The sequence below is a fragment of the Polypterus senegalus genome, chromosome 14, assembly GCF_016835505.1.
Source record: "Polypterus senegalus isolate Bchr_013 chromosome 14, ASM1683550v1, whole genome shotgun sequence".
NCBI classification, from domain to species: domain Eukaryota; kingdom Metazoa; phylum Chordata; class Cladistia; order Polypteriformes; family Polypteridae; genus Polypterus; species Polypterus senegalus.
The window spans coordinates 83663064-83671111 of record NC_053167.1 but is presented as its reverse complement, the minus strand read 5'-3'; positions in this window follow the sequence as shown (position 1 = coordinate 83671111).

The window sequence follows — 8048 nt, the reverse complement described above, 5'->3', positions numbered from 1 at the left end:
GGTGAAACGTATGTTGGACATGGACATAATTGAAGAGAGCCATAGTCCCTGGTCCAGCCCTATTGTCCTCGTCTCCAAGCCAGACGGCTCCTGGAGGTTCTGTAATGACTTTAGACGCCTGAATCAGATCTCCAAGTTCGATGCCTACCCCATGCCCCGCATTGACGACCTCCTTGAGCGGCTGGGTACGGCTCGTATCTGACTACCCTTGACATGACAAAAGGGTATTGGCAAATTCCTTTAACGGCATCCGCAAAGGAGAAAACGGCCTTTAGCACCCCTAGCGGGCACTGGCAGTACAAGGTCCTCCCATTTGGGCTGCACGGGGCCCCGGCGACCTTCCAACGTCTGGTAGATAGAGTGCTGAAGCCCCACCAGTCCTATAGCGCCGCCTACCTGGATGACGTTGTCATCTATTCCGCACCTGGGAGGAGCATCTACTGCAGGTCGCAGCTGTCCTCCGAACACTGGCTAAAGCGGCCTCCGCATAAACCCCGGAAGTGTTTTTGGATTAAAGGAGGCCAAATATTTAGGCTACCTCGTGGGACAAGGACAGGTGCGGCCACAGAGCTCCAAAGTTAAAGACATCTTAGAATGGCCCCGTCCGAGTACCAAGAAACAGGTGCAGGCTTTCTTGGGGCTTGCGGGTTACTACCGCCGGTTTGTTCCCCGCTTCTCCGAAAGAGCAGCACCCTTGACTGACCTGACAAAAAAGGGCGCTCCCCTATACGTGGTGTGGACCGACAAAGCAGAACAGCGTTCAGTGACCTAAAGAAGGCCCTAACGCCGGCACCTGTGTTACGGACGCCCGATTTTGGGCTCCCGTTTATTCTCCAGACCGACGCTTCGGACACAGGCCTGGGTGCCGTGCTGAGCCAAAGCGTCGATGGTGTCGAGCACCCTGTGATGTACCTTAGCGGAAACTGATGGACCGGGAGACCCGGTACACGGCAGTGGAGAGGGAGGCCTTGGCCATTAAGTGGGCAGTGACCCACCTCCGTTACTACCTGCTGGGTCGCGAATTCGCTCTGGTGACTGATCACGCTGCACTTCAGTGGATGTCCCTACACAAAGAGTCGAATCCGCGGGTCACCAGGTGGTTCCTGGACTTACAGCCGTATAAGTTCACTGTCACTTATCGGCGGGCACCCTTCAGGCCAATGCCGATGCCCTCTCTCGTATTCACGACCTCTCGGTTAGGTCCGCCCGACCTGACGGTCCTGGGCTAAGGGGGATGGTCACGACGCGTGAGTAGGAGGCCGGATTGATTCGATAGCACCTGGGAAACCATTGCGCCGCCAGGGAATGGCGGGGGATTAACTTTCTCCCTCTGCTTCCTCATAGAAAGAAAGACCTTCCTGCACCATAGGCCTGGATTGACGCGGTGTCGATACTTCCGCCCTTCCTCCGCCATCTTGCCCTGACGTCATCCTTCCCATCCTCCCTTGCGGTCCTTCCCGGCATCCCTCCACTTCCGGCTCCTCCCCAATAAAATGGCGCGACGCCAGGAGTCGCGCGCATTATGAACTGTTTTGTTTATAATTTTGACCAGTTTTTTGTTTGTGATTTACAATATACGGGGCCGGAAAACCCCAACCCTTGCTACTGTCTCCTCGGTCCTTTACAATATATATATATAGATAGATAGATAGATAGATAGATATGAGAACAACACTCATATCAATGACAAAACAATTACATTAACAATCATGTTACGTTATTTTTAAAATTTTTCCTTTTCTTTTTCGTACCTTCTTTAACACACTACTTCTCCGCTGCGAAGCGCGGGTATTCTGCTAGTATGAAATAAGTCTAAAATAAAAATGGGTCTCAAAATGTTGTAAAATTATATGTTAATGCCACAACAGGTATCCCAAGAGCCGAATCAGAATGGCCAGGCACACTGTGGGGTCAATTTAGACTTTAACATTTTTGTTTGTATGGTTTCTGACTTCAGCAGACAGGTAAGCATGTTTGCGAACACCATGTTCAAGCATATACTGCAACCTCATACTAGAGAACACCCATGTACACCCATGTATCATTTTTTCCAGTGACCAACAAGAAGAAATAATTATTAAAAGCAGGAAATTGTCATTCTCAGTATTTTAGAGAAGTACGATCAATAAGAAACATTAAAGAATCAAAACTTTTCAGAAAGTATTTACTCTGCTCTCATAACGACTGTTTTACTTCCAAGCCATTGATGTCACTGACACCAGTCCTGCTTCCTGTCTTTTGGACCACTAGTTCCTATGTACAGAACAGCAGCAGGGAAAATGCTCAGAACAACAGCTCTGATCTTCCATTTCTTGTTTCTCCTCCTTGCCATCATGAGCTGATGAATCTGCACACATCCTACACTGACATGTGAACAGAGCAGCAACCAGCATCTTTTAGTTTGCATCTGTCTGACAAGTTGTGTTATTCATTTTGTGCATGTGGAGTACATTTGTGGTAGACTTATTAAATTTGGATCAATTGTAAAAATAATTCAACACTTTTAACTACCATGTGAACATAGACTTAAAAGACTCACACTTCTTCAGACAAAAGCTTTTTATGTCAATAATAGCATCCAAAAATATTACATGTGTGAAAAAGCTCAATATAGGGGTTCTGTTATAAACGCTTTTTTCAGGGAGGGGAACTCACCTCTGTTACTGTAAGGAGGCCTGCAATCTCTGTGCTTCACCACTGGAAGGAACAAAATAGCCTGTCATTTTTAGGGAACAAAAAAGTAGACTCAAAGTAGCTAAAAATAGTGTTGCATACGATACGAGAGCGTACAAGTACAGTTTTTCTCAGAAAGGCGTTTATTTCCAAACCACCAATCCCGCCAGACACTTAACCTCTAACCTCAAACTCTTTACGGCCAACAAGAACACACTGTCGTAAAATGTACATATTGCAGACATAACACACAGATACTGTTTATGACCTAGGAGTAAATTCAGTTGACAGTTTGATTGACTTTTTTCATATGTTTTTTTTTTTTTACAGAAAGCCTTATGCTGGAAAAGAAGACAAATAAAGAATAAAAGTTTCAGTTAGGTTGCATCCATTGGATTCAGAGTGTATTCAGAATCCTTCATTTTCTGCACATTTTATTGTGTTTCAGATTTTAACTCTAAGTGGATAAATTGGCCATTTTTGCCCATCGATTTACAGGCCATAACCCATAATGACAAAGTAAAAACATGTTTTCAGAAAGGTCTGAAGATCTATTAAATATCAAAAACTCTCATTCAGACAAGTACAGTACTGAGACCTTAATTCAGTATTTTCTAGAAGCCCGTTTGGCAGCAATTACAACTTTAGGTCTTCCTGGGTAAGATTTTACAAGCTAAGTACACCTGCATTTGATCAGTTTATCTCATTTTTTCTCAGACATCATCTCAAACTCCGTTGGATTGGATTGGAAGTGTCTGTGAACTACCATCTTCACGTTTCTCCACAGAAGTTCTATTGGGTTTAAGCTATTTCTTTGGCTGAGCCACCCAAGGATAGTCAGAGACTTGTCCCAAAACCACTCCAGTGTTGTCTTGGCTGTATGCTTCATGTCAATATCATGTTGAAGGGTTAATTTTTACCCCATTCTAAAGTTATATTCACTCTGGAGGAGGTTATCTTTAAGGACCTCTCTGTATTTGGCTTGATTCATTCTTCTCTCAATTCTGACCAGTCTCCCTGTCCCTGCTGCTGAGAAGCAGCCTCACAGCATGATGCTACCACCACCATGCATCACCGTAGGGATCTTATTAGGCAGGTGATGAACAATCCCTAGACTTAGCCAGACATAATGCTTGTAGTTCTGCCCAAACAGTTCAAGATGTGTCTCATCTTTTTCATGATGCTCTTAGAGTCTATGAAATACCTTTTATTGAAGAGTGGCTTCGGTCTAACCACTGCTGCTGCTGTGATGGTCGTCCATCCAATAGGTCCTCCTATCTCGGCAGATGACTATTGAAACCGTGTTAGAGTGACCATTGGGTTCTCCATGTTTTTGCATGAATGTGTTAAGAGTACCAATAGTCTAAGTGGCATATTTTTGTTAGTATATTTTTGTTAACTGATTTATTTATTATGATACCCCACAAACATAACTGTGATGAGTGTCGGAGGATCATTGTGAAGAAAAGGCTGAGACTGGGAGATTATTGTGAGGCAGAAACATACTGAGAGACAGACCAGCGTCAAAAACCAGCCAACAAGAAAGCAGCATCATGGAACACAAAAACAAAAGGATCATGCAGCAAAGAGAAAAGGTGCACTCCAATGCAAGAAGAATTCTACACTTGAATCCAGAGTAGCAACAACTCCACACAACACTGGACATCACCTTTAAAGTCTGGGTATCATGAAACTGTCTGTCTGTGTTGAGACAAATTAGAACTTTCAATAGCAAATGAACAGCCAGCCTCTCTAAGTTATGTGTTTGTCTGTACAGTCTGACTGCGTCCTGTCTTATAAATCAATATATATAAAAAGCCAAATACCATTGACTCACTCATCACGAAATCTCCCGAACCATGAGGACTTGGGGCTTGAAATTTGGGCTCAGTAAGAAACGTTTTTTAAAATTTCATGGTCCAAGTGCCAAATTTCTTATTGTTTTTTGGACCTGTATGTATGTCTGCCCTCTTTTCACGAGAGAACCACTTCTATAATTTGCTTGAACATTCCGTTGATTTTGCAACTTTCTCATCATGCTAAGTATCATAGTTCCCTTTTGGTACCGATTTATTAGCGCAAATCCAAGAGAGACTCATTGGGCTGTGGGGAGGGGGATGGGGCCCTCCTCACTCACGCATCTGCCATGGGGTGCAACCTTAACTTCGCTTAGTTGGCAAACGAGAGAACTACTTAACGGATTTAGATCTTTATTTTCTATAATTTGCTTGAACATATTTGCGACTTGTCTCATTGCGCTAAGAATCATAGTTCGCTTGCAGGAGCGATATACTCGCGCTAATCTGAGACAGAGGCTGTGGGCCAAAGGGAAGAGAAAGAGTGGCATCAGGAGTAGAGAGCTGGGTGGGGCCCTCCTCACTGTCCTGTTTCACTAATACGTGGGTGATGGCTAGTATAGAAATATATATATATACTGTATACAATTACCATATTTTTGTAATCCTTGCGTTCATCAATAGTATTATTCTGTTTCTTAAAACAAGTGTGCTTCAGTTACCTTGATATAAGTCTAATGGCTAAAGGCCCACCTCCTACAACATGGAAAAATAATAAAATAAAGCAGAAGCCATACCAAATTATGTAATTAATTACCAATATCGCCAACGGCAAGACAAATAATTAATTAACCAACTTAAATCTGTCCTCACTTCCAACAGTAGCGAACTTGGTCACAAGACACCTCTCTGTGTGTTATGTAAACGAAAGAGGAACACAACTAAATAAAAAACACTTTTACAAAATAAATAAAAAGAAGTCATATCCCCTAAAAACAATTTCTACATGATAAAAACACTATAAACTGACACACAAAACAAACTAATAAGAACTACGAAGCATTTGGACATTTGGTCCTCAAAAAGGGTGGCTCATGCGCTTGGTTTTCCTTCTTTCAATCCCAGAGTTCTACTGAATGCACTCTGAACTATGCAGACTGTCTGGCCAGGTGATGGGCAACAGTGCTGCTGAGCTGCTGCATGACTTCATATTCCAATGACCTTTCCTGCCCAATTTCTGATTAATTGTTAATGAAATGGCTCCTATTTTTTGCATGATGTGGAGCTGAGGTTGCAGATCTTCTTGTTAATTGGGGCATACGAGTGTGAATGACTTTATTTTGTGATCAGAGTGTATCACTTTCGATTGCAATGAAAACAACCAGTCTGCTCTAGATACCTAAGGAGACATGAGTTTGCACAGGCAGCCATCTATGTTTGTTTCCCCTACATTGTGTATCTTACAGTTGACATGTAACCAATTGGCCTGTGTAGTATTTTGTACTCTTAGCAGATCATGGGGTGTGTCTCTATGCCTGGTCTATTTCTGTCAGGCATGGCACATGTCTACACCATGGTTTGCCACTTGAAAATCCTTAGGCCTGATTTCAATGCCATGGTAGCCCACACCCAGGGCCATCTTAATGCATGGCTACACCGGGCAGTTGCTCAGGAGCCCCATGCTAATCTATGTATGTTATGATTTGCTGAGTGGTTGTGTAGGTAGGGGCCCCAGTGCACTGCTTTGCCAGGGGGTCTATAAAGCTGTTAAGACGGCCCTGCACACACTCCCTATTATTTGTAACAGAAAGAAAGTATCATATCATAAATTCCAGATTAAGACCAAGATAAAGGTTCAAGACCAAATGGTTTGTGAGTTTTTGAATGTCAAATGGACATCACATAGTATTTTATATATGTAGATAAGTAGGAAACACAACACAACTGATTGGAGAGCATGTGTCAAATCTAGCATAAAATATCACAATTTACTGTAATTGTGGGTACTTCTGCCTGTTTAGAACACTGAACTTCCCTGACAAAAATATCTGCTTAATATCTTTATCTAATAATTACAATGTTATTGCATATTTTCATTACTGAAAAATTAATGTTTTAATACTGCCGCTCTTAACATTGTGTGTGCCTCTTTATGCACACAGTCAGTTTTCATATATTATCTCAATATAGAAATTTTGACAACTATCATTGTACAAATTCATTAGTAATATAACACATTAACTGGGCCTTTTACATTTGCCAAGTGCTGTTCTTTACTGCTGGAGAAATTAACCCCTTTTCGAAAGGATTTCCTTCACTAGATATTGTTTATTCTCTTGAATCATTATTAATTCATATATATCCAGGGAGCTGCTTTACTTTAACACTGGAGCTCTTTGGTTTTGAACCTTTCAAAAATGTCAGACCTAGACTAGTGCTAACTCAAGGCCAATCATTTCTGTGATTTTTCAGCGGAACATCCCATTAATTATTTGTATTCTCTCTTCTGGCTGCATGATGCATGTTCAGATTTATTATGGCTAATTTAAGAAATGATATTACAACCAAATGTGTGTGGAAGCTCAAACTAAGTATATGCACAAGTCCAATATATTTCTGTATAATTCGATATGAAAGGGACAAAGGTTACAATATAAAATATATCTCACTTTATGTCTTTTTGAAAAGAAGTTGAATGCATCACTGCATCTGCCTCCATCATTAGTTGTGTGAGACCAAAGCTGCCCCAGATTTATTCTTACACAACAATCCTAAAGCACTCTTTCAGGAATTAAGTAAAATAAATAGAATGAATATTCCACTATGCAGATCTGCAAGATTAAAAAAAATGAACTGAAAAATTACATTTAAACTTTGTGATTTCAATCATTTTATACACCCACTTAATTTAGCTAAACTCATATGTTAACTTCAAGAGGAAAAACTCAATACCTAAAGAAAAATAGGCATGTGCATATCATGTAAAAGCCACACAATCTTGAGGCAAGATTCAAACCCATATATATCATCATGGAATCACACTAAGATCCATCCCCAGTCACACTAAGACCCCATACCCACGACATGAAGATTTCTTGGTGACATTGGATCAACTGCCTCTCTCTCTCTCACTCATTCCCTCAGCAGTACCACCACTACACCATTTTTTGAAGCTGCAGTGCAGCAGGACTGGCTACAATCTCGTGTATCTGTATGCTAAATAATGTTGAATGTTCCAAACATTTTATTTCATTTTTGCAATAACTGTTCATATACTTTATACAGATGTGTATTATCTTAAAAACCTTTTTCCTGTCTAATTCCTTATCCTCACTTTTTCAAAATCATTAAATAAATGTGGGAAACATTCTGTAGGCGACTCAATGCCATGGTGTGAACTTGAAATGGGGTCGTGCACACCACTGCATAGGGTCCTGACCACTATGCTATCACTGCATGCTAGTCTGTCCAATTTTTTAAGTAATATTCTGTACAGTCAACATAAAACGTGCAGCAACCAACTTATTTCAGGTAAAAAAAGACTCAAGTTTACTCTAGCAGAGTAATCACAAGTAGAAA